The sequence below is a fragment of the Tachypleus tridentatus genome, chromosome 1, assembly GCF_004210375.1.
Source record: "Tachypleus tridentatus isolate NWPU-2018 chromosome 1, ASM421037v1, whole genome shotgun sequence".
Taxonomy (NCBI): Eukaryota; Metazoa; Arthropoda; class Merostomata; order Xiphosura; family Limulidae; genus Tachypleus; species Tachypleus tridentatus.
Genome location: NC_134825.1, coordinates 44,441,781 through 44,467,978, shown reverse-complemented (window position 1 = coordinate 44,467,978; position 26,198 = coordinate 44,441,781). Strand labels below are relative to the sequence as shown.

General features: G+C 32.1%; 1 protein-coding gene across 1 annotated transcript in view; it reads left to right on the top strand.

Moving 5' to 3' along the window:
* The first annotated feature begins 728 nt into the window (after positions 1–728).
* The window catches only part of LOC143247258 (synaptotagmin-7-like), a 70,635-nt gene continuing 45,165 nt past the window's right edge, over positions 729–26,198 (top strand). The window contains exon 1 of the mRNA XM_076495005.1: positions 729–937. The gene's annotated coding sequence lies outside the window, so the exon portion shown is untranslated. The remainder of the gene's footprint in view (positions 938–26,198) is intronic.

The window sequence follows — 26,198 nt, the reverse complement described above, 5'->3', positions numbered from 1 at the left end:
GATACCATTAAATTACGGATTTTTTTGTTTCTTTTTATTTAAAAGATAATTGAGAGAGGAACATAATTGCAATGAATTTACATTCGTCAAAATGACTTGAATTAAAATTAAATAGTTTTTAAAGACTCTGAAGCCAGTTATTTCCAAACGAGTTTTATCTTAAATATCAATTTGTTTACATTAGATAATTATTATTGATTTTTAACCCTCTGATATTTTACCTTTTTAAGTTTTATTTATGCAGACATTATCAAATTAATTTACTTTTTAAAGTCCACCTTCCAAAAATAAAACATATTTTAATAAGAAAAACAGCACAGGAATATAAAAAACAACCTACTATTTAATTTCTAATTGAGGGATCAGAGAAAAATTTATTATAATACTGAAATATTTACTAGCCATGTATCTTACATTGTTTATACAGTTTATTACATAATTTTGTATCTGTTTGTGTTTGTTGTTAGCAGAAAGCTACACAATAAGTTATATATGCCCTATCAACCGTAGATATCAAAACCAGGTTTTCAGCGTTATAAGACAGGCTTAGCCCACGAGTGGTTTATCAAGAAGGAAGATTAACTGCAGAAGCACAATTATGCAAAGTTATTTGTTTTTAATTTTTAACTTATCTTTTGTCGTAAGAGGGCGATCTGATCGCTACTTGTTGGGAAGGTGTGTGTATGGATGGAATATTGTATGTTGTCTCTTTACTTCGATCCGTCAGAGTCCAAGGGCAAGACTGATAGAATGTTAGCTTTCCTACGTAGTTACGCTGACAAAAACGGAAGCCAACATCACACTTTCTTCAAGATTTTGACACAAGACTTATAACTTCCAAGCGGAACTTACAGGCACAGTGTGTTCCAGAGAAACAGGTTGAAACAGCGAGTCGTTTGTTTTGATTCATTATAACACCTCAGAGATCTGATGCACAGTAAGTTTGTTTTTCTTTTGTTTCACGTTTTTGAAGTACAAAACAAGATTAAAATTTACTCAGTTTAAAGCAAGTTTTTGCTTTCGTCTATTTAAGCAGCGTCGTGGTAAAGTGAATAAGACTTCTTATTTTCTAATAAGAATAATTTGAATAAGCAACAAGTTTCGGGGTTTTCAAGTGTTACTTCATAGAAATAGAGCAAGACCGTTTCAAACCTTGGGTAGCTATAGGAAATCAAGACAGAGTAAATGACTGGTACGTTTGTCAAATTAGGAGTAGACCACAACAAAAAAGTGAATGACAAAGCATAACTCTTTTGAAAACAGTACCCTGTGGATATACTGTCACCCATCCCCAGTTACTCAATGGTAATTCTTAGGGCTTACAACTCCAAAAGTTGGGTTTAGATATTTCCAGTTATCACAACACACTGATATGTAGCTTTATGCTTATAAATAAACATACAAAAACTCTGTATTGTAAGTAGATTTTGATGTTTGCTTTCATATCTTACTTCTTTAGAAAGGAAAGAAAGCGCGTGTATCTACTTATAGTTACTAAAAATAAGCACTGAAACTGAGGTATTTTAACTAAACAAATAGCTGTTATGCATATTTTGTTAATTAACGTATGTAGTCAAGTGATATTATCTTAATTATACAGCAATTCTAAAGCCCTGCTTTTGTTGGCGATTCTGTGCTGGGTTTTCAGCATTTGAAGTAATCAAACAGTTTACTGTTTTAATAATGGGGTTTGAGTTTAAGACTCAAATATTAATAATAACAAGTTGATGATAATGTTATCACGACCTCTTTTTTAACTGCCAACTTTGACTTTGTACAACTATCAACAAAGTTTCATTTTATTTCACGTATTAATGTTCAGAAGTACCAAAAATGTATCCTTTTGCCCTTCTTGATAATAAAACACTTTCACCACGACGTCAAACAGTATCACGACCTTCAACTGTCTTCCAAATATTCGTTTACTTTCAATAAACCAGAGTTAAGGTGTGAATATATCTAATTGCTAGAGTTTAATCTTCCTACCACGATCATTACTTTTAAGTTACAAATACAGTTGGAATTGCGTGAGTCTTTAAATGATGAATTTACTCTTTTTGACAATATGGCGAAATATGATTTTTGTTTTCTTTATCGATTGGTTACACCCAACTTCAAGTAATTATTCCAGTTTATTCGGAAAACTGAAGGCGCTTTATCGTTCGTGCAATTGTGTGAGGTAGGACTAATCATAGACGTTTTTATTGGTCTAATCGTTCTGTAGTGATGCAAACTAAGCTAATTACGTCGAAGCTAAGCGTATCGATCGTGTTGTTGACAAGGTGGATTTACCTTCTTAGGCTCCTAGGTTCTTTGTCGGCGTAACAAATGTTGAGGTTTGAATTAGCTTTATGTTCAGGTTTATTTTTGAATACAAAACGTATGTTGTTACGTTTCTTTTTAAAAATCAAAGTTGTTAAAATATTTCAACCTATCTTCTGCATTGTTCTTATTAATATTAATTGCTATTCGATGGATCATTGTTTCGTACTTAACTGACTGGAAAAAAAAATGTGCCAGTGTTTAAGGATGCAACACTTAACACAGGGCATGTGTAGCTAGTGTTATATTTTAGAGTTAATATTAACGCTTATAGATTATGTACATAAGATGAGATGTAATACATAACATAAAGAGCTTTTCTACCTTTTTTAATAAAATGTAATAAATATTTAACATCTAAGGTAAACATCTGAATTTTATGGTTCACTTAAACATCATCGAAGATAAACAACTAATATAAACAATTATATATAACATATCTGTAACCAAAATATCACAAGGAATTAACTATCATAAACTGTTGAGGTTTATCAACACACGCTTAGGAGACAACGATTAACATTAAAAGTTATAACAGACATTTATCAGATATTATAAGGATTTAAACAACCAATGTAAACAGATGGAACTCATGGCTACTTCAAACATTTTTAATATTGTAACATTCAAGTTAACTGAAATATGATCAGGTTGATATAAAAAGCACTTGTAATTTCTGCTTTATTGATATACAACCTGACAATACCGTTCAACGCGTGTAAAAAACATAAGAGAACCTGAGGAGTAGCATGAAGGGGTGGAATTCTAAAACCGATGTCGCTCCCAGGAGTGCTTTAAGTGTGCTTTCGAAGTTTGGTACAGATCAATGTAAAGGTACTGAGAACAACTATGAGCCCCGGGGGATTACATAAGGGGATATATACGAACATCAACTCCATATGTCACTCGGGGTTGGTGGCCTAAACATCCCAAGTGTGGTTGAGATTAATTAAAGTGTGTAGGTGTGGAAAGCGAACACACAGACGATACTTTATACATGCGCTCGGCATGGACAGATGGTTAAGGCACTCGACCAGTAATCTGAGGGTCACGTGTTCGAATTCCTGTCACATCAAACTTGCTTGCCCGTTCAGTCTTAGGAACGTTATAATGTGATGGTCAATCCAAATATTCGTTGGTAAAATAGTAGCTCAAAAGTTGGTGGTGGGTAATGATGGCCAGATGCCTTTCCCTTGTCTTACACTGCTAAATCAGGGACAGCTAGCGCAGATATCCCTTGTGTCGCTTTGCGCTAAATTCAAAACAAACAGAAATTTATATATATATGTCTGTGGATAACCAAGTCTTTGCTTGCAACATAGGAAGAGACATCACATATTTCACTGGAACAGCTTAAAAGTATTACAAAAAAAGTATAACAGTTCTAATTTATAAAACCATAAAACGGTGATAAACTGTTTTAATGGTTTGATAGATAATGTAAGTTCAGACAGACCAACTTTTACTGAAGCAATTTCAGAAGTTAACAGTCAGCATTTAGGGTTAATGTTTTATGAAAACCCAATAAGTCACTTTGAATAGCTTTTGAGGTTTTGAAATGTATTTATTCATTACGTCTCATAAACATTTATGAATAAATAGAAAAACCTGCGTCGTCTTTCAAGAAGATTTTATGGACTCTACATTCTTAACCTAACAAAGTAATTGAATCATAATGACTTAGGCATAATACCCCAGAAGTCTTTATCAACCTAACTTTGAAATCAACACGTATTGAAAATTATTTTTGTATAATCAGACGTTGTATGTTCAACCTTCTTTCTTTTACACGAATTGAATAGTTATCTATGTTATCATATACAGTTTGTAATAAGAAATAATTAGTGCTGTAATGTACCGTTCCAGTTTACGTTAATGTTGTGACAATGATTAACGTTCATGTTTAGCGTTGAATATTGTTCATTTGTCACTTTAAATTACCATGTTAGGTCAGTTAATCCTGATATATCTTGTTAAGCATAGTTAATTTGTCACTTGACATTACTTTATCATTTTGATTAATTTTTACATGCATTGTTTAAGACTGTTTACTTGTCACTTTCAATTAATTTCTTAAGTTGATTAATTATGGAATGTTTTGTTATGCATAATTAATTTGTTTCTTTATATTATTTTTATACTGATTAATTCTGAGAAATATTTTTCATTAATTAATTCCATTTTACATTGTCAAACATTGTTCATTTATCGCTTGGAATTACCTTTTACGTTGATTAATTCTGATGACCATTGTCAAACATTGTTCATTTATCGCTTTGAATTGCCTCTTTATGTTGATTAATTCTGATGTGCACTGATAAAAATTGTTCATTTGGTACCATGAATTAACTTTGGTGTCATGGTTAGTAATCCAGTCATTCAACTACATTTAACCATTAATTATGTTACTATATTTTATTACGAGACACTAATTATTATTTAGTTTTAATCCTAAGTTTCGGGAAATAATCTACTGCCTGATTTGTGTATTGAAAATTGATCGGATTCAATCCTGATCTTCTTCAGGGTTTTCCAATTAGGCTTTGAACCAACTAAATATTTAAATGTTTTCTAGAAAAGAGCCCGAAAGTAGCTGACTGTTATGCTATGCTTTATTTGGTAAGCGTATTTTCAGGAACAAGGAAATAGAACGTTTTTTATCTACTTTTCAAATATTTAAATGATTTCTAGAAAAGAGCCCGAAAGTAGCTGACTGCTATGCTATGCTTTATTTGGTAAGCGTATTTTCAGGAACAAGGAAATAGAACGTTTTTTTATCTACTTTTTAAATATTTTTGGGTTTTGAAAACTGTTCTGACTTTATCCTGTTTACTTATCCTCCATATGGTTTCAGAGATACGCTTTACAATGGAGAAATAAGGCTGCGTATGTCTAATTTTCTTCTTATTTATTCTCAAAGTTTATATTCCTTATTTTCATCGCTATCAAGTGTTCCGAGTATGCATGCCAGTGGACTTAACCTTTACCCTAGTACAAAGAGAATAGAGATTTGTTTCAAAGAATCTGTAAATATCTCAATGATAGTTAGTGTAATATTTGTATCGTTCTGTCTATATTAAGTACAAAGCATAAGAGTGTGTGTGTGTGTGTTTTCTTATAGCAAAGCCACATCCGGCTATCTGCTGAGTTCACTGACGGGAATCGAACCCATGATTTTAGCGTTGTAACTCCGTAGGCTTACCGCTGTACTAGCGGGAGACACAAAGCATAAAAATTACGATCTCAAAAAATGATAAAAGTGAAGTTTTAGAGAACACATTTTGTACTATTATAATAAGTTGTAGAAGCTATTTAAGCCAAACGTGCTACAATGTTCTTGTCAATGTGTTAGTCCTTTAATTAATTAACAGAACAAGTTGCATTACCGCCAATACAACATGACTTCTTGTTGTGTTGAGATTCTGATTGTCTTCATTTATGTTAAAAGCCTATTCATCTTTACCTGGAGCCATTCTTTAACTTAGAACTAGATTCACAAACAACAACTGATGACAACTAAATGGTCATTTTTTGTTAGTACAATGCATTATTGAAATAAATATAAAACAAAAAGAGAATAATTTGTGCACAGCACAAATGTTTTGTATTTGCTTTAAATATAACATCACGCCATTCTCTTATTCTACCGTAAACGGTTTATGTATGATTGTGAAATATGGCTTCAAGTGTCTTGTATTTTCTTACACAATTTAATTAAGTTGTTTCATTGTTGTTTGGCCTTTTAAGTCGCCGTATAAGTCCATACAGGCTTAATGATATACATACTGGAACTTTGTACAAGGCAAGCCGTGGTTGTAATTGTTCCATCATTAGTCCTTTCTCTATTTCACACACAGTTTCAGCATACTTGCTGCATGCTTGAGCTCACTGTTTTTCCACAAAATGAATCTATATTCAACAGGTCTTGTCTTGAGGAAATCACATAATTGTTAAGAATTTACTTATACCTGTCAGCATTCAATGCGCCATCAATTTAGTGCAGATCTCTAGCATTGTTGGTTGAAATACAGATGACATTTGTAATGATTTATTGTGTATGATATGTGTTGCTCATGATACGAATCTTCTTTTTATTATAAAAAAATATCATTAAATTGTTGTCATCAATTTGAATGTGAATTCATCTCTAAATTAAGAGTTGCTCAGCCTATTGTTTGAAGTTTGATAATCATTACGAAGTTTTAATTTGGTTGTTTGTTTTAGAACTTTTTATGGAATTACGCTTCTACCGAGTTCATTTAATGCCAGTACGTACGTTACTGTTCTGAAGGTAATATTCACACCTGTACTTACAGCAAGATCATTAATAAGATTTCTAGTGGATTATCATGTATAACGTAAAGATCAGACTCTGAGATATCTAACATCATTTTTGAAGAGGTTGTGCTTTCTGCGTCGAACACCTCTATTATCAACAGCAATAAATTCTTGTACTCTTATCAGAGTTTGATATAATTTCAATTGAAACATGAAAGTTCACCTCAATCTGTGAAAAGAAGCAGCCTTCAACAGTGAAAACCTTTCTTTCACCACAGTTGACACGTGTTATTTCTGACTTGGGAGTCATGGGTATATTTACAAAACTGCTTTTCAGAATAGTATTAATGCCTATATTTTAGGCATTATATTGAAGTGACACTGTCTGACTGGCTAGATGACAACCAATAACAGTGTAGCCTGTGGACACGTGGCTGTACTTTGTTTGCTCTGGCTCAGTTCACTTTCATACAATACAGTAAGTCAATATATATTATTTGCATTTTATTATTATTTTAATTTTATTCACTGTTTAAATAATTAATTTCAATACTATATATATATATATACATGGTGCGGTTAGAAAACGTTGCATCAGGTCATCCGTAGTTATTTTACAGAGTTGAGAGTAAATGTGTAGTGTTTATCACTGTATCTATGTTTAAAGTCATTTAGTTCACCAGGTTATTTATTATTAAGATTAGGGAGGGGTGGGGAAGAGACCAAAATATATTTGTTCCATAAATAATGGATAGAAGTAATAATTTCTTATCTCCTATGATTTGTCTTATTTATCAACGAAATCCTGATAAATCGTATCAGTATTACTGATGTTATACAACCAAATTTATATGTGTGTGTGTGTGTTTATAATCATTTTGTGGAAATAGTCTATGAATTGACAAATCAATGAAGTAGAAGCGACTACAGATTGTAACAGCACCATATTCCAGAACTCCACTTTGTTCTCGTTGTCATGGCAATACTACTCGAGTGACTTTTTTTTTTACTCCACCCATTTAACTGTTTTTTTCTCAATCTGACTGTCGAAGTATCAAAATGCTTGTCCATTTTACTTGCTTAGCTTCTTGTCTCTGTCGTCTTGCTTAATTTTCGAAATTACTGTCTTTTTACTTTTTGTCTACTTTTTCAACGGTCTTTGTTCGTCTCATTGAAACGTAACTTGTGAAGAGCCAAATAAACAAGAAAAATCCGTTTTCACCTTTTGTACTTTTACTTGTAGTGCGAAAAACACAGACTAAAGCGCATTGGTTGATATCAAAAAGAAATTCTGTACGTAAATATTCGTTTTGACTTCATTCATTTCGTAATAGAAAAACTAACCAAACCTTAAACTTTAATTGTTTTATTTGCATATCAACTATCTATATTTGTGTAAAGAGGATTGGAAAATTATTTAACGAAAAATTCCACAGGGCCCGGCATGGCCAAGCGTGTTAAGGCGTGCGACTCGTAATCTGAGGGTTGCGGGTTCGCATCCCCTTCGCGCCAAACATGCTCACCCTTTCAGGCTTGGGGCGTTATAATGTTAGGTCAATCTCACTATTCGTTAGTAAAAGAGTAGCGGTGGGTGGTGATGACTATCTGCCTTCCATCTAGTCTTACACTGCTGAATTAGGGACGGCTAGCACAGATAGCCCTCGAGTAGCTTTGTGCGAAATTCAAAAACAAACAAACAAACGAAAAATTCCAGTAAAACATTTTGTAAAGATAATAATTAAAAATCGTAAAATCTGTCGGAAACACGAAGACTGAAATTGCTACAAGCACAATAAAAATCAAAGATGTTTCATACCTCCATTATTTATACAGAGACAGGGATTCGATCTGAGAATTTCTTAATGGAATTTTAGTATGGTATCCCCTGGAATTGGGAATTTCGCGTTAGAAATTTAATGAACTAAATACCTAAATGTTTCAAAAAGAATATCTAAGTTATGCTGACTTCTATGCTGGATTGTCGGAGTGTGTTATCAGCTAGTTTTCAGTATTATTCCAATTAATTATACGGTCTAATTTTCTGGACTGCAACAGATAGTTTTGTATTACTGAGTCCTGTATGTCTGCAACGTTTCTTAACCGTATCTTCTTGTTCACGTTCACAATAAATGTTGTAAACGGTGAAATTATGCTTCCCCCATTCAAGCGAATCTTCATGCGGTTGGTGTCTACTGTCTGTAATCGAATTGTGTTGTACCTTTTGAATTCTGTTCTTACTTTATATTGTTTACATATTATCTATATGTTTGAGGAAAAGATTTGACAGAAGAATATTGTTGTATGTACAGCTTTAATCTCTTTATCCTCGTTCTTTATCAAAGATTTCGGATATCCACTGTTAAAAAGGATTAGAGTAATTTTTTGCGGTCTTTTTAACTACCTTTGTTATTACAAATATTGTTTATTATTGAAATTGACTAGTCTATGACGCCTATCTTTACATTGTTGACGTGGTTTGATTTATAGTTGAAGTGCGTACCTGTATCTGTGTGTTTTTTATAAATTTCTTTTGTACACCAGGTATTGTCTTGGCAGTCATCACGTCAAGGAATGGGGGGTTTCTATTTCCTTTGTGGATGGTATCGCTGGCTGTTGACGTTTCAGGTGGTTCATAAATTCATCAATCTTACGTGTAGTATGCAGCTATGTTACGTATGTATCATTAACATCACTGAGCCTAAACATATGGGAAACTAGTTAGTAATTATAAACTAATTAAAAAATTAATAATTTGGCTTTGGTGATCTTCTGGGTTTCTTACCTTGACGACGAGCATTATTAACATACTTCCTTTTGTCTATTGTAAACACTACAATAGTAGTGTTTGACATTTTTGTTATTTAATTTTCACTTTATTTTCATCTGGGCGAATTCTCTAAAGTCGATTGGGATTTTTTTGTGATCCTCAAGGATTTCAAGCGGGAACAGAGCAGTGCTGAAAAATTGATCGATTCTCTTCTTCAAATTATCTGACAACATTGAGAAATGTTTTGATAACAACTTTCTGTTCGAACTAAATGTTTGTTTCCTTCAGAATAGAGCTGAAACTCAACTATATGTAAAGCTAAGAAGGCAATTAAATAAGCTTTAATGAACAGCATGTGCTCCATCAAATTTAAAAGAAAATCCAAAGTCCACACCAAAACCACAATTATAAAGTGAGTTTCATACTACCGTCGTAGAACAAACATTTTTTAATGGTTAAAGGGTTACGTAGAAGTGTACAAGTGTGGTTTAAAATTACACATGCTTAAGTTGGTTATATTTAATAATGCCCTCATCTCTTTCAAAAACAAACACACTCTAGTAGTTGAAAGTTTACCCAGAAGTGTGCGCACGTAGCACAAAACTATACCCGCTGAGTTTGTTGAGTAATGCCCTAATATTTTCTAAAAACAAACACATTCTAATAGTTGAAAGTTTGCTTAGAAGTGTGCAAGTGTAGTTTAAAATTATACCCGCTTGGTTTGATTATATTTAATAATTCCCTCATATCTTCTAAAAAACAACAACACAGTCTAATAGTTGAATGTTTGCACAGAAGTGTTCACACGTAGCACAAAACTATACTCGCTCAGGTTTTGAATAGTTAGTCATGCAATTATCTCTTCCTAAAAGGAACGTATTTAATAACTTTTTACTAACCTGCTTTCTGCAAATATTGTTATTTCTATTAATATGGTAGAAAAAATAAGGAAACTCTCCTTATTTATAAGACAACATGAGACCAAAGAAGAAAACACTTAAGTCAAAATTGCATGATTTTTCTTATTTCAAGTCTTCTGATGGTTTATTTCATCTCTTGTGTTTAATTCCACAAACTTTGTGTCGTTTTAATTTAGACTAGTATTGAGTCAGTTTGCAATAGAGATCTCTTTGTGATATAGAAATTCTAGCTGTAATAAAGTGCTACTGTCTTGAAAATAAATGATTTTGCATTTTCACTTCTTGATCTAACGTTCATATTATCGACTTGGTTTCATATCGTGCACCATACTATATATTGCATTATATTTAGTATTTTGATATCTCGTCTGTTATAATATTAAGAATCGGTCAAAAGCAATAGGTAATATTGCTCATTTTTGTAGAATACTCGACTGTAAAAAGACGCATCGAACAAGGGTTGTATTTTTATTTAATTTTTCGAAATATTTGTTTTGAACTTCACTTAATCCTGTTCGAAACTTTGCGATAGCCGTCCATAATTTAGCAGTGAAAGACTAGAGGGAAGACAGTCAGTCAACGCTACTCACATCCTACTTTTTTGCCAACGAATAGTGATTGGCCCTCACATTATAGCGTCCCCACACCTTAAAGGCGAAAGGTGACGAAGAGTCGAACCCGCGGCTCACAGATCATGAGTCGAGCTCTCTAATGTCCAGATCATGTAAAGCCTTTTCAAAGTGACTCCTGTAGTTAACCATTGTGAACCTACATACTATTTGAATTAATCATTCATCGTAAGGCTGTGATTTTAAACGTTTTTCAAAGTTGCTATTTATATAAATATTAAAACTGAAGATCATACGTGTTACTGATGAATAATTATACAAGGATAGTTTCATTATCGTTTACCGGATTGATTTTAACTAGTACATTTGTATTTCCACAAGAACAACAACATGTTTTAATACATTTTTCTTGAAGATAACAGTAGTATGAATCGTAAAATTAATGTGATAAAGAAAATACACGATTATTTAAAATAAAGGAAAGCAAGAAAACCTTAAATTGGATGAAAGATAGAAATAAAGCAAAGTATTGGCAAATTACACGGAGAACAACTAACTTCTGACACTTCATATATACCTTTTAGTAAAGTAAAAAATACTATTTTAAAAGCAATAATTTATAACTTGTAGGACAAAGCATCCATAACGTTATTTGTAGTGATATGTATCATTTGTTTCAATAAAGTGTTAATACGTGAGAGCTGGAAGTCTAACACTTTTCACGTGATGAAAATGTTTCCATTTTAATTAAAACTTCTGTTACATTAACAATTGTTACGATGTCATCATCTCTTCTAAGCTAGCGAGGTATTATTATGATTAATTATAGTTCTCATAAGTATCAGGTTTATTTTGCTCTTAAAAGTATGTTCTTTGTTTAATCTCTTAGGGATTTACGAGAAGAACATTACATAAAAGTATATCATTACATTAGAGAGGGTGCTCACAACATAACGGTTGTTGTTGTTGTAACAAATGACTTATAAAAGCATTGTTCCATCTGCTATTATCTTTTGTGTGTGTGTGTGTGTATGAGCTCTGTATTGAAAGAAGCGCGTCATCAACAACGGACATTTCGGACATAGTGGTGTTACAATGCTACTGTTACACCTTATATTTTCTTTAACAACCCTAAGGGACTGAACAAAGAATGTAGTGTTAAAAAGATAATAACCCCAATAGTAATGTATTACTACAAATCTAATTAATTATATCTGCTACGCTGTTTTTGTTTTATATATATACTTAGCATTCCACCTAAACAAGTGAGATGAACCTAAAAACAAACAAACAATTTATTACCAACCTCTGAAATAACTGGTGTAAGATATGGGACATTTTGTGACATTCCAAAACTTATTTGAGTTAATTTTAGAATGTTTGATATTGTTAAGGAGTATGCGTGTGAAAAAAAAATACAGAAAAGCCAAGAACATCATAAGAAAAAAGAAGCATAAGAATACAGTTACTGTATTCTATATAATATAACTTAGAAATTAAAGGAATGTTTATTAAGTATATTCATATTTTATAACTAATCAGTCTCCTCCATATAAAAGGAAAATTAAAATAGTAGATACGTTGTATAGTTAGGCTAACTGGAGTTCGTAATAGCGTGAAATAGAACAACTGAAACGCTGTCTGTCCAATTGAACTATTTATAGAGGGTTACGTTCTGGTAAAGCTATTTATAACCGAGGTTTAAAATACCTGAAATTTTTACGTATAAAATTATCTCTATAATTACGACGGAGTTACAAAGCTGAAAATTAAAACGAAAGTTTTATTGTTCTTTACTTTCGAAGATAAAAACATCGACTTTGCTTAAAAGTGGTGGTACTGCTTTGAAGGGCGTCTAACTTCCATAAGATACGCCATTTTTGTATTTTTATTATCGTCTTTATTTCTCGATTATTCTTTGTCACTATCTAAAACTTTAATCATTAACATACTTTGGAAACAGTCAAGAAAAAAATTCTCGTTATGAGGTCTTCCTGTCTATCCCTTCGTACATAGTGTTTTAACAGTCCCAAGCATTGCTATCAGTTCTCTGTGTAATCAGGAATAGGATGACTGAAACTAGCCAACATCAGTTATCAAACAAGTGATTATATTCATCAGATTTATCAGCTATCGAAATTCCTTTATTGGAGATAAATTAGATTTCAAGTGCAATAGAACCTAATTTCCTTATATAGGGTGTTCGGAAAGTCACTGTGCAGTTTTGTAATCGTATTGTATTCAGCCTATTTCAAGCCAGCAACTGATAGCGGTGTTTAGAAACAAAATAAGAAGGATCCAGGCATGTATTGATGCCAACGGGGGTCACTTTCAACATTGTTTATAATTGTCATTCATATTTACCTTCTGTATTCTAAATTGAAACATGTCTGTTAATAAATATATAAGTGCACAGTGACTTTCCGAACACCCTGTATAACTAAACAGCGATATAAGGTCGAATTTATACTTACTTAGCCATTATGAGAATATAATTCACATTAATCTGGTCCCGTCACATAAATACTCGCTTACATAGCTAAACACTGTAAGATTCTGTATCGTTTTCTGATAAAAATCTACCGAAGTGATTAAGTCTGATGAAAAACCTGAAGTACATCTAGTAAATGTAACCACTGAACAAGAATCTCTGTGGTGTTTCATACTGTGTCTCTCACTCCTAACATTTGGAATTTTCGAGCTTGAATTTTCAGAAGCTGTTCCCCAGTGAGACTTCAATGTTGATGAAATCAAGTTGTAAACTAGAACAGAGTGTATCCACCTGTTACAGGTTGTCAACATCTGAAAATTGTTTTGATTTTGTGATGAAATTATTGTTACGAACAAAGGCGAATTTTAAAACACAGATCGTAGGAGAAAAACTATTAGTTTTGGTCTGGTTTTCAAGTTCTTAAAGAAATGCTATCTGGCTTCTAATACGGAATTATTATTCATTTTATATATATAAATATCAGTCTGAGAATATAATGTTTGAAACACTATTAAATTCGAATTCAAAATTATTATTTCATATATAAATATGTATATTAAAGATGTAGTTTCACGTCTTTATTTTTTCTGCAATTTAATAAAACGTAACACGGTAATAGAAGTAAGAAGAATACTTACATTTAAAATGAAATTTGTTATCAATTTCAATGACACGTTAGGTTCACCGACCTTCGAAGAACCTAACTGGCAAATATTATCTTTTTATTCAAGCTCAGTTTCATATCATTATTACGTATATTATTTGAGTTTTGAAAACTATAAGTGATTAATATTAATTTCGTCTGCACAAACAATATTTTTGTTTAAGTTAACTGTTAACTTCAATTTCATCAGCATTTAACAATCAGAGTAGACAACAGTTCATTACGTGAACTTGGTATAACACAAACAAATTTCCTCTTGATGACGATAAGGCGTTCGACTCGTAATCCGAGGGTCGCGGGTTCGAATCACGGTCGCACCAAATATGCTCGCCCTTTCAGCTGTGGGGGCATTGTAATGTTACGGTCAATCCCACTATTCGTTAGTAAAAGAGTAGCCCAAGAGTTGGCGGTGGGTTGTGATGACTAGCTGCCTTCCCTCTAGTCTTACACTGTTAAATTAGGGACGATAGCACAGATAGCCCTCGAGTAGCTTTGTGCGAAATTCAAAACAAACAAACAAACAAATTTGATGACTTTCGTTCATTATCATCTGTATGTACCTTATCTATTCTATTTTGGGGATAAGCAGTTTTGTTAACTCTAAGAAAATGCAAGTATACCTGTTATACCTTAGTTGTTGTTTTTTTACATTAAAATATAAGTATGCATGTTTCTAATTTGCATGACAAACACTTTGAGTTTAGGAGAAATTCTTTTCGAACATACTGGAAAATAATATTTACTATATTACTTGCAATTTTATCTCGTTTCATAAGCGATTATGTTTCTTGTTTTAATCGATAATTTTAATAATATTAGTATTGTGCTAAAATCTGAAGACTTAAATAAATTATTACAAGATCGAAACTATAGTTAACAAAGAATATTTCCATCATAAGTAAAATATATTTGCAATTTAACGTAGATTGTTACTGGTGATTAAAATTTTGTAAACATTCACACAGTATTACTTTTAGTTGTGAAGTGAATGTTTAGTTGTTTTTTTATTTTGTGGCTCATATTACTTCAAAACATTGAAATATATACAATTATATAACCTTCATAAACCTTCGTAAACCATTAAAGATGTGAAACGCACGTTTTGCAGTGTTCAAAAGTACGTTATATTACGTACCAAACCGTGAAATGTATAAATAGGCATCCGATCTGAAGTCTGCAAAACACCTCATTCTATATGAAAATCCTAATGATCATCCTTACATAAAGTAAGACATTCCTATTGCGTATCATTACTTAATACCAGTATGTTTGCATATTTATATACAATATGTATTATTTCATATGTGATTATGTATACAGTATACAAATTTACATTACGTATTTCACTGTAATTTTTCTTATGGAGATTTCTACGAAAGCTTCTTTACATCTATGATCCAGATTTTGAATATTTTTTATTGTTACAACTATACTTTCACTAATACTCTATTTCTTTTTTTAAAATAAATCCCAATGTTGTGATAAATATGTAAGACTGAATGACGAAAAGTCATATTTTAATTCGTAAACTCATACTCTTGATGTAACAAAGTGAATTACTTTGTAAAAGATAATGCTCAAGTTCATACATTATAACAGCAGCCACGCAAAACAAATAACTCACATAGATTATATAAACATTTCAAATAGCCTAGAGCAGAGTATTGCTTGTATTTCCTTTCAGAATTATTACAATACATGCATTCGAAAGTCAAGGGATAAAATTTGAGCATTTATCAATTCAACGTTAACCCTATTATGTAAAAACACTTTTTATAGAGTGAAAAATTTATTTCATAAAAAAAACACGAACAAAACAGTTCTTTTCGCTGCGACATTATTGTGTTGATCTTTTTCTTCTGTTTTTCTTGCAAAGTTTCTTGTATTTTGCAAGTGTAAGTGTTTGTTTTTGAATTTTGCGCAAAGCTACACGAGGGCTACTTACGCTAGCCGTCTCTACTTTAGCAGTGTAAGACTACAGGGAAAGCAGCTAGTCATCACTACCCATTGTCAACTCTTGGTTTACTCTATTACCAACAAATAATGGGAGTGACCGTCACATTATAACGCTCCTACGGCTGAAAGGGCGATCATGTTTGGTGTGACGGGGATTCGAACCCGCGACTCTCGGATTAGGAGTCAAGTGCCTTAACCACCTTGTAGTGTTTTATACGCTCGAAAGTCTACAAACGTTCGCAAAGTAAAGCATGTGATGCAGAAATCATGTTTATCAAAGAGTAAGTTGACATGCTCAGCAGACATATCGACAGACATGAATGAATAAGCTGCCAATTCCTAATCGGACAAAAGCGTTCGGGCTTTTAAAGATAAAATGTATAAGTAGCTTATAAAGATTCAGTTTTCAAAACCATTTAGGACACAGACTGTTTCTACTATTTTATTTATTTGGACAATTGACTGATGTGTTTAAATTAACTGTTTTTCAAAACCTGGGTTGCAAAGTGTGATGCTATATACACATACGACGTTTTAAACACATTCCATTCAGGCAAGTAAAAAATTTCGTCTTAGAACTTTTCTTAGACATTTTCATTATTTTTATTAAAAAAAGAACTTTTAAATTATTCATGTGTGAAATAAATAACTCAGTTGCATATTATTGTACGTTATGTATCTAATGTACAGTTGCATATTATTGTACGTTATGTGTTTAATGTACAGTTGCATATTATTGTACGTTATGTGTTTAATGTACAGTTGCATATTATTGTACGTTATGTATTTAATGTTCCTTTTTTGGTATTTCACTAATTGCATTATTAACAACTACTTCACATTCTTATCACATCTTTCTAATTAGACAAGATCCTATTCTTAACGCTATAAACAAATCTTATTTGAATGCAAATTTATAGATAGTTCATCTACAAAGAACACCCCTCCCCTTAGCAAATGAAACATACTGACAAATAGAGCTCACATTAAACACCAAAGAAAATTAATCAATTGTAAATAATTTAATTAGAAAGTAGCTTTATCCCTTGTTTACCAAAGTTTCCCGCGGATAAGTGTTTTGTGAATTAGGAGATGAAATTTGTTAAGGATTCAACCGACTGTGAGGAATTTACAGAGACGTTTGTACATAGAGTCTAGATTTTCCATTGTAATAAATAATTACTAGTAACCTATATATACATAATGTACAGAGTACGATTTGACATGGAATAATTCTTTTTAATCTCAACAAATCAAAAATTAGATTTGTGACTGATAAAATGCCAAATTTCTCCCCGCAACTGAAAATATCGCTTATATTGTGGCATGTTAAACGCTAAGTGAAAAATATTTCGCAAAAAAAGTTTAAAACCATGGAGTCAGAAATCAGAGGTTCAGCAAGTATTCAGCTTGCTTTTAAGGATATGATAGTCGCAGTAAAAGTGATAATGCTTTTTGCTTCGAAAATTGAAAGCAAATGTCGAACAATTGAGCGATTTTCTTTCACCAAAATAAAGTAAGATTATTTGAGAAAAATTTATGGTTATGTCAAGCTTAAACTGACGTATTCCAAACAATGCATTCTATATGAGAAACCTAACTTCCGTCTTTGCAATAAAATATATATATTGCATTTCATTAATTAATACCTATAAAATTAACATACCTTACATATTATTTTGATCCCCAGTGCCACAACGGAATATCTGCTGACTTACAATGCTAGAAACCGGGTTATGGTACAGATGGTGGGCAGAGCACAGATAGCCCATTATTTAACTTTGTACTTAACTATAAACAAACAAATGCATTTTTATATAATTTATAGCCAAACATATGCGGAAATCATTTGTATAATGTATGTATATATTGCTCACAATACGTTTGCTCCATATCCGTAGGTTTCTATACAACTATATTAATAAGCAGGGAGCTACAGGAGCAAACAAAGTGTGACGAGCTATATGGTTTTGACCTGTTGCCAGAACCAGCTGTCTGATAATCCGTACATCTCTTGTCTGGAGACATGAAACCGAACCTAGTTTTATCGATCAAAGAACCGTTTTATAACATATAGGCATGTTCACGTTGGTGTTGTACACAGACCAGCACAACACACTCCGCAGGAAGCCTCGAGGTTGGTGTCCTCAACTAACACGTCACTTTCGAAAATATTGCTTGGTTTGTCTACTTACATCTCTGTTATATGTTAGAATCTAATGAGTTTATTGCATGCAGGTGATAATACATACAACTTGGTCAAATAAAAAAATACCTAGAGTTATCATTAACCGGTGACTTAATATGTAATCACTGAGTGAAATGATAAACTGAATGGTGGGAAAAATTCAGTATGTAATGCAATAAAAGGTTTTAACGTTTCCTGTCAGAAAGATAATATTTCGTTTTTTCTATTTCAATAATAGCTAGAACTATGAAAAGAAAATCCGCAACGTTTCCCATCATAACTGAATTACATGTAAGGGTGAGTGTTTTTTCTTATAGCAAAACTACATCAGGCTATCTGCTGTGTCCACCGAGGAGAATCGAACCTCTGATTTAAGCGTTGTAAATATGTAGATTTACCACTGTACCAGCAATTCGAGCTCAGTTTGACAATATTTATTGCACTGATTGTGTCACTAATATTGTTTTCAAACTGAGATCATTTTTTATTCATATTTTCTGCATTGATTAATAGTTTGAATAAAGATGCGATAATAAATATATTGTTGACACATTCTACGCCATCAAGAACGATCTGTTATCTCATCGGAATTCTTAAAGTCATGTAATTCTACAAAAATTATCCTTCTGAATGATGTTATTAAATTTCTATTTATAAACCCAACAAACCAGGTTATATTTCAGATATAGCAATACGAAGAGTCTGCATGCTATAAAAGTACAGGAAGAGGTACATTTTCAAGCAGTACAACGAGGTAGAATAACTGTTAACATAAATATGGTTTCTCAGTCTTATGATGATACTTCATATGAACAAATCTGTTCAATAAACTGAAGTTCTCTAAAGCACTCTAAAATGCAAGAAAGACAATAACATTTCTCGGGATTATGTTTTGTAAATCCAAGCCTGTAATCCACAAAATTTCATTCGTCGACTGTAGCTTAATACACAGAGTCGACATTTTTATTACGCTTTTGTTATAATTAAATTGTAATTGTTTTTAGATTTACTTTTCTGATAATAAAGTAGAACATACACACTTCAAAAATTGTCTTCCAATATTAAATGTAGTGTTTATTAACATAAAAAGATTTTTTATTACTTATATAAAGCAAAGAATTAGCAAAGATAGAATTATGTAGCAAAATGCTTTCCATGACCTAGCAGTAAGTTTGAAAGTATATAACACTGAAAATCGAGTTGGACATTTGTGTTAGGCACATATGTAATGGTTATTGTGTATCTTTGCGTTTAACAACAAACAAACAAGCAAGTACAAAAACCTTGTAGTTGCTTTACGTCAAGGTATAAACTGTGAACGTAGCTGTCAGAATCCTTATTTGAACGTTTACGAACATTTCATTAAAACAGAAAATTTTATATCATAAAAATTTTTTTTCAGCAAACAAAGTAATAGTGTTTCAGTTATAAAATATGCAAAAGGAACGAAATTCAATCGTTAAGAGATAATTTTGTTGAGGCTGGCTGGCTAGCTTAAGCCAAAGATTGTCACAGAATACCTTTTAGCATTATACTAATTTAGCATCCACCCCTAAAAAGAACACAAAGAAAGAGTTCTAAAGCTTTATGAATTAAAAAGAATATGCGCAGGTCTTGTTTAAGATAACTGTCGTTGTAACCATCTGTAACTGCTACGCAAACTAGGTTTACAGCACAACTTTGTTCAGACCAGGTTGTGTTCTGAACTGTGAATCTGAAGGATCATACATGGTTTGCGTCCTGTTGCTCTGGATATGGCATAAGAGTGACGGTTAAATTTTAATATTCAAACAGAAAAAATTAGTCCAAGTAGGCTGTTAGTCGAGTGCTCTAACTCATTTACAAAACATGCTTGCTCTTTAGCTGTGAGAGCGTTATAATGTGACCGTCCATCCTACTTTCATTGGTAAAGAGTAGCCCAAGATGGCGGTGAGTGGTATTGATTGACTGCCTTTCTTCTAGCCCATAGCTTCAAACTTAGGGACATCCACCACAGATAGCTCTTGAGTAAACTTGTACAGAATTAAAAAAAAATTATATCAGTTTTAAGTTTAGGGAAGACTATATACAGATAGTCCTTTGTGTAGCTTTGGAAACAAATTATGAAAATAATCAAAATATTTAAATAATTCGATAACTATGATTCATGTGATAGGTATATATTTATTTTTGTTTCGGCTTATTTTTGGTCATAACAAACTAATATATTTATATTACTCTATTTACATTTAAATTATGACTTTACTTCAAATAGTAGTTAGATTCTAAGAGCAGTTTTGCCGCAGAACTGAAATGTTTGGTAACGTTCCTCTAATGGTATGTGTTACATAATTAATATGTCCATACGAGCTTTATACAGAATTTCAATGAACAGAATGCTTAATAAATTTTAATGCACTCAACATTTAAAATAAAATCTAATGTACTAATAAATCTGAAGAAATTATTCTGGGAAAGATATGCAGCATAATTTAGTGCCTACGCCTTTAACATTTACAAACTTACGAGCACTACGTGCATCAAAGAGAGTAACATCACTCAACCGTGTACGTTAATATTTATGTGCATGTATGACTAAGTGTAATATACTTATATATATAAGAAACATGGTAAGAATACGTTAATATTTACAGCATCATAAAATACTCATAATTCGCAGTGTTAATCATTCTGTAAACCAAAGAAATCTTATATATATTTTGATACTGGTTCTTGTATAATAGTTATGGAACAACAAAGCATGTGGACCCAGTATGTAACCATTGGATATTTGTTTGCCTTTAACTTGTGTTTTGAATATATAATTTAGAGAGAGCGAAAGAAAGAGCTAGTTTGACTTATATGAGGTTTTGATTAAGTTACATGTTTATGTTTTACATTTCTGACAAGTTATCCTTGATAGAATATTTATGAAACAAATAATTGGGCATTATATTACCGTTAAATACTTCTGAATACGATATTGAGTAATGAATTTTTGGAATTATTTTTAGTAAAAACGCTACGTAATGGGCTTTCTGAGCAGTGTCCACCGCAGGATCGAGCTCCAAATTCTTGTATTATGTAATCCATAAAACTAACTGTTAAGATAGAGGGAGAAGCAATAGCAAGTAATTCACGTTAAATTTTCCTCTTTTGTGAGTTCGTCAGCAATCATCTGCTAAACTCAGTAATTAAAATTACCCATTTGTATTCTGATGTTATGTTATAATCTGTTGATGAAAAGCCAAGGAGAGGCATTACAAGTTACAAGATTTTGTAATCTTCTTTGTTCTTTCATAAAATGAATTGTTTTTTTACTGTTCTATATTGCGTATAAGCTTATTTATATACAACAGACCAACAGTGTATTATTACAAGAATGTAGAATATTTTGTGAAATTAAATCAGCGATGATCGATCAAATTGGCCTTTCTTTTTCCAGAATTAAGTTATCATTCAGTAAGTTAATGTAAACACTGACTTTCTGAACAAAGGTTTAATTTAAGGAAACGCTTTCTCGATGAACAGTTAATTCAATTTAAATTTGGCAGCTTGTTTGCGAACAATGGTTCCATTTTAGTGAGCGCTGAATAAATATGTTTGTTTGTTTTTCAATTTCGCACAAAGCTACGGCAGGGCTATCTGCTCTATTTTAACAAGTAAACTGTGTATAAAAACGACCATTTGATTTTTTTGTAAGTGCTTATTTAAATTTACTTTTACTAGAGTTTACTTGTTAAAATGAACGTGCATAAGCAAGAGTAAAAAAAAAAATCGTTAAATAAGGAGAGCCGAAGTGACAATTCACTATAGTTATTGTTTCCTTGTGACATGATTTAATATAATCAACGTTTTCTTAAATTAAATCTCTGTTCTCTAAGTAAATCATAAGTAACATTAGAATATGCAACATTGAACACATGGATAATATTGAAGTAAATAAGTATATGTTTCACAGACAAGATTTGGTTTGTTTTTCGGAAGATATGCGTGTTGAATCAGACTACAGAGTTATTTAATGGAACCGATTTTGCAGTGAGTTGATGATTGAACTCCAAGGAACTCGATAAAGTATTATATAAATAAACAAATAATTTCTTAACAGATCTTAAATAGTCGTTTTGTAACTGTACTTATGGGCCACTGAGGTTACATTTATTAGAACAATGATAATTTTAGTTGATCTAAACAACTAAACAATTTTCACAACATAAAAATGTACTTTAACTTCAGTGTAGAGAAAGAAAGCATGATAAAATTTCAATATTTATTTTAATTCTACCTAATTAAACAACTGATGGCCTGGTTTCAGTTTATACCCTCACAATAAGTGTTTTATCTCCAATACCAACGTTTTCACAACGTTTAATTCTAGTTTGTTCATACTACCAATGGCCTCGTTCCAATCTATACCCTCACAGAATGTGTTTTATATCTAACTTCAATATAACCTCAAAACAAAACGCCTAGCTCTCGAGTATTTACACAACTGAACGTTAAACTCTAATATATCCTCCAAGTATATAGCTTATCTCAAAAATATTAAACAAAATACATAATTATCTACCTCCAGTTTATTAGACCAACTGATAATTTTAACATGTTCAAATAATCAACGGTTAAACACCAGTCTGCTCTATAAATCGATGATTTTGCTTCGGTGCACACAACCAACCAACCAACCAACGTTTCCATGATCGTATATATATATATATGATAGGTCAACACAAGTACCCGTTCATTAATCTATTCAATGTATATATGTGTGCGCATTTGTGTATGTTCTTATACGAGAAATATTAAACTTTTAGTATTTTGTATAAATACGTTCCAATAACGTTTTGCTGTGTGGAAAATACCATTTATACGCTTCCATTATCAGCTGCGTCTGAACATGTTTCATATGGATTGAAAAATGTTTTGATTTGGTTTGAATTTCACGCAAAGCTACACAAGCGATATTTGCGCTAGCCGTCCCTAATTTAGCAGTGTAAGAACAGAGGGAAAGCAACTAGTCATTATCACCCACCGCCAACTCTTGGGCTACTCTTTTAACAACGAACAGTGGGATTGACCGTGACATTATAACGCCCCCACGACTGAAAAGGCGAGCATTTTTGGTGTGACGCAGATTCGAACCCGCAACCCTCGGATTGCGAGTGCCTTAACCACTTGACCATACTGGGCCAGTGAAAAATGTGATGAGACAGAAGAGCGAAATACAAAAAAACTAAGACCCTAAAAGGTGTTGAAGATGAAAAAAGAAATGTTCATTCCAAAATTACAGCTTGCCTACAATGTTACGGTTGTAATGTGTATGAGAACACTAACATAGAAAATGTTTTGAGGTTCAACCGCTTACCAAAAAAGTGTTTGTTTCTGCTTTAAATATCACGTTTTACTTCTGTGCCATAAGAAGTGATATCAATAATTTGTAAAAAATAAATAAATAAAATGTTTTAAACGTTTTTGCTGGAATAAAGTAGAATTTATTTTTTATGTTAAAACAAGTCTGCAAGATAAGTTCTTCAGATGCGATTATTTAAAAAAACTTTTCTTTTGCTGAAATTAGTTAAGTCACATGTCCCCCAGTGGCACAGCAGAGTGTCTGCGGACTCACACTGCTATAATCTGGGTTTCGATACCCATGATGGGCAAAGCACAGATAGCCAATTGTGTAGCTTTGTGCTTAATTTCGAACAAACAAACTTAGCTAGAGAGGACCTATTCTCACCTTCAGCAATTTTTGAAATATATCATACTGGTTATTAATTCGCTGGATCTATTTTTTGTCTGTTTGTTTATTGCTGAGCGGAATGTTATACAACAGGCTATCGCGCTGTGTCTACCACTAGTATCGAGCCCCAGTTTTTAGCGTTATGATCCTTCAGGCTTATCGATAAGTAACTAAGGGACTAATGATATGTCTAAAGACTTATAAAAAAAAAAACCGGGATTCGATACCCATGATGGGCACAGCACAAATATCCTCTTGTGTAACTTTGCGCTTAACAACAGCCAGAATTAATTCACTGAAAGAGCTCTACAGTTATTAGTTTGTTCAGCACGGTTCTAACTTTCACGTACTTTATTATAATGATAGAACATTATATTGAACGTCTGACCTAATATTGGATAAAGCTCTTTCAGTTTTATAATACCATGGGATCAGTGTATAATAGTCTTGGCAAAATGTTGGAAGGTATATTGTTCGATTGTAGCTCATTCATTGAAAAGGAAGATTTGCAATTGTCTCAGAGATTTTCGTAGAAAATGAGATGTTCAAGTATATCTCAAAAAATGCTCATTTTGATTGCTTTCTGGTAATTTGACTAGCCAAAAAGTCATTCCATTATTGTCTTCGAAATGTTTTTTGTTTTTGCCTTACAGAAAATGCAATATATGGGTTGGACATAATTGACCATAAATTCAAGTAAACCCTGCCTATCATTAACATTCATAAATGATAAAGAACTTAACCATTGTGTATTTTCCGAGTATTTTCTTCTATTTCAGTGGGTAGGCTACTGGTATAGCGGTAAGTCTACGTATTTACAATGCTAAAATCAGGAATTCGATTTCCCTCGGTGGACTCATCAGATAGCTTGATGTGACTTTGCTATAAGAAAACACACACACAGTGGCTTGAACAATCGGGACAATGCGTTAAAAGTCCCATGTATTTTATTTTTTTACTCAATAAAAGCATAGGAAGGGATGAAATGTGATCTTCAGCTAGATTTCCAAATGAATGTGAAATGGAAACACAGAATGCTCATGGAAAATATCATTTACAGGCACTGAAATGACAAAATAGGTAAAAAATTAAAAAAACTATTTAATATAAGCTAGCCTTGTAAAGAAATTCAACTAAGACAGTAAGTTTTATTATTAATATTTATATACAAAAGATGGGTTTACCATTTCAATTACTAACACAATGTTTCAGTTTTGTAATATTTAAATTATTGTTTCATTGTTTATATTATTATGCTTTGTTTCTAGTATTAAGAGCTGTAGATCAGTTGGTAATAACTTGGAAGAAAGAAGATTAGAAACATATTAAACTTTATTCAAATACGAGAGTGATTGTTCTGCCATATGATAATTATCTAATAAGAACCTTAAGTTACTAATTAATGCCATGAAAAACCTTACACAGCTGGCAGAGTGGATAAAATTAAAGATCTTATGAACAAATAAAAAATCTACCGTTCCATCTCTAACCTTCCCAGTGGCACAGCGGTATGTTTGTAAATTTCTATTGCTAGAAACCATGTTTCGATACCCGTCGTGGGTAGCTTTGTGTTTAAATACAAAATAAATCTATCCCTAAATGCGAAATAGTTTTATTTACATTTGATATATATTTTACTACACCAGACTAATATGTTATATCACACATTTTTAATATATGACTAGTTTACTTAAAACGTTTGCATATTTTATGTTCATTTAAGTGTAACTCAAGCCAATAGAAGTTATTAGACCTATCTTTTTCTCAACTAATGATTTAACTCACAGACCTTGGGTTATTAATTTCTCGCTTCATAACAGTCGTTGTAAGATTTATTACCATATTATACCATTAAGATATATTTCGATTACCAAAATTTTCAAACTTTGAAAATAAGCTTTCGTTTTTAACAAGTCTTGCTAAATGTTTATTGAAAAGGACAAGAAATCACAAACAAGAATAGAATTAACCGACACTTCAAGAAAGAATACTAATATCATTATAGTATATTTGTATATGCGAAGCTCCATCGTGACGTATCTACTCATTGTGTTTTTGGGGGATTCGAACTCCGAATATTATTGTTATAAGACATCACACTTGTTGTAGCCCCACAAGACGAGTTATTATCATTGGTTCTTCTGATATATCATATTAATAAAAGTTTTTAAATTATCTGTCCAAATAAAAAAACTAATTATGCCTATCAGTTTTAAAACCAAAACATCAAGCAATGAAACACGTTCATTTAAAAATACAGTCATTGTTCGTTTTAATCTTAGGGTCGCTAAGTATGTTAAAGTTCGTAAAATCCCCGTCACACC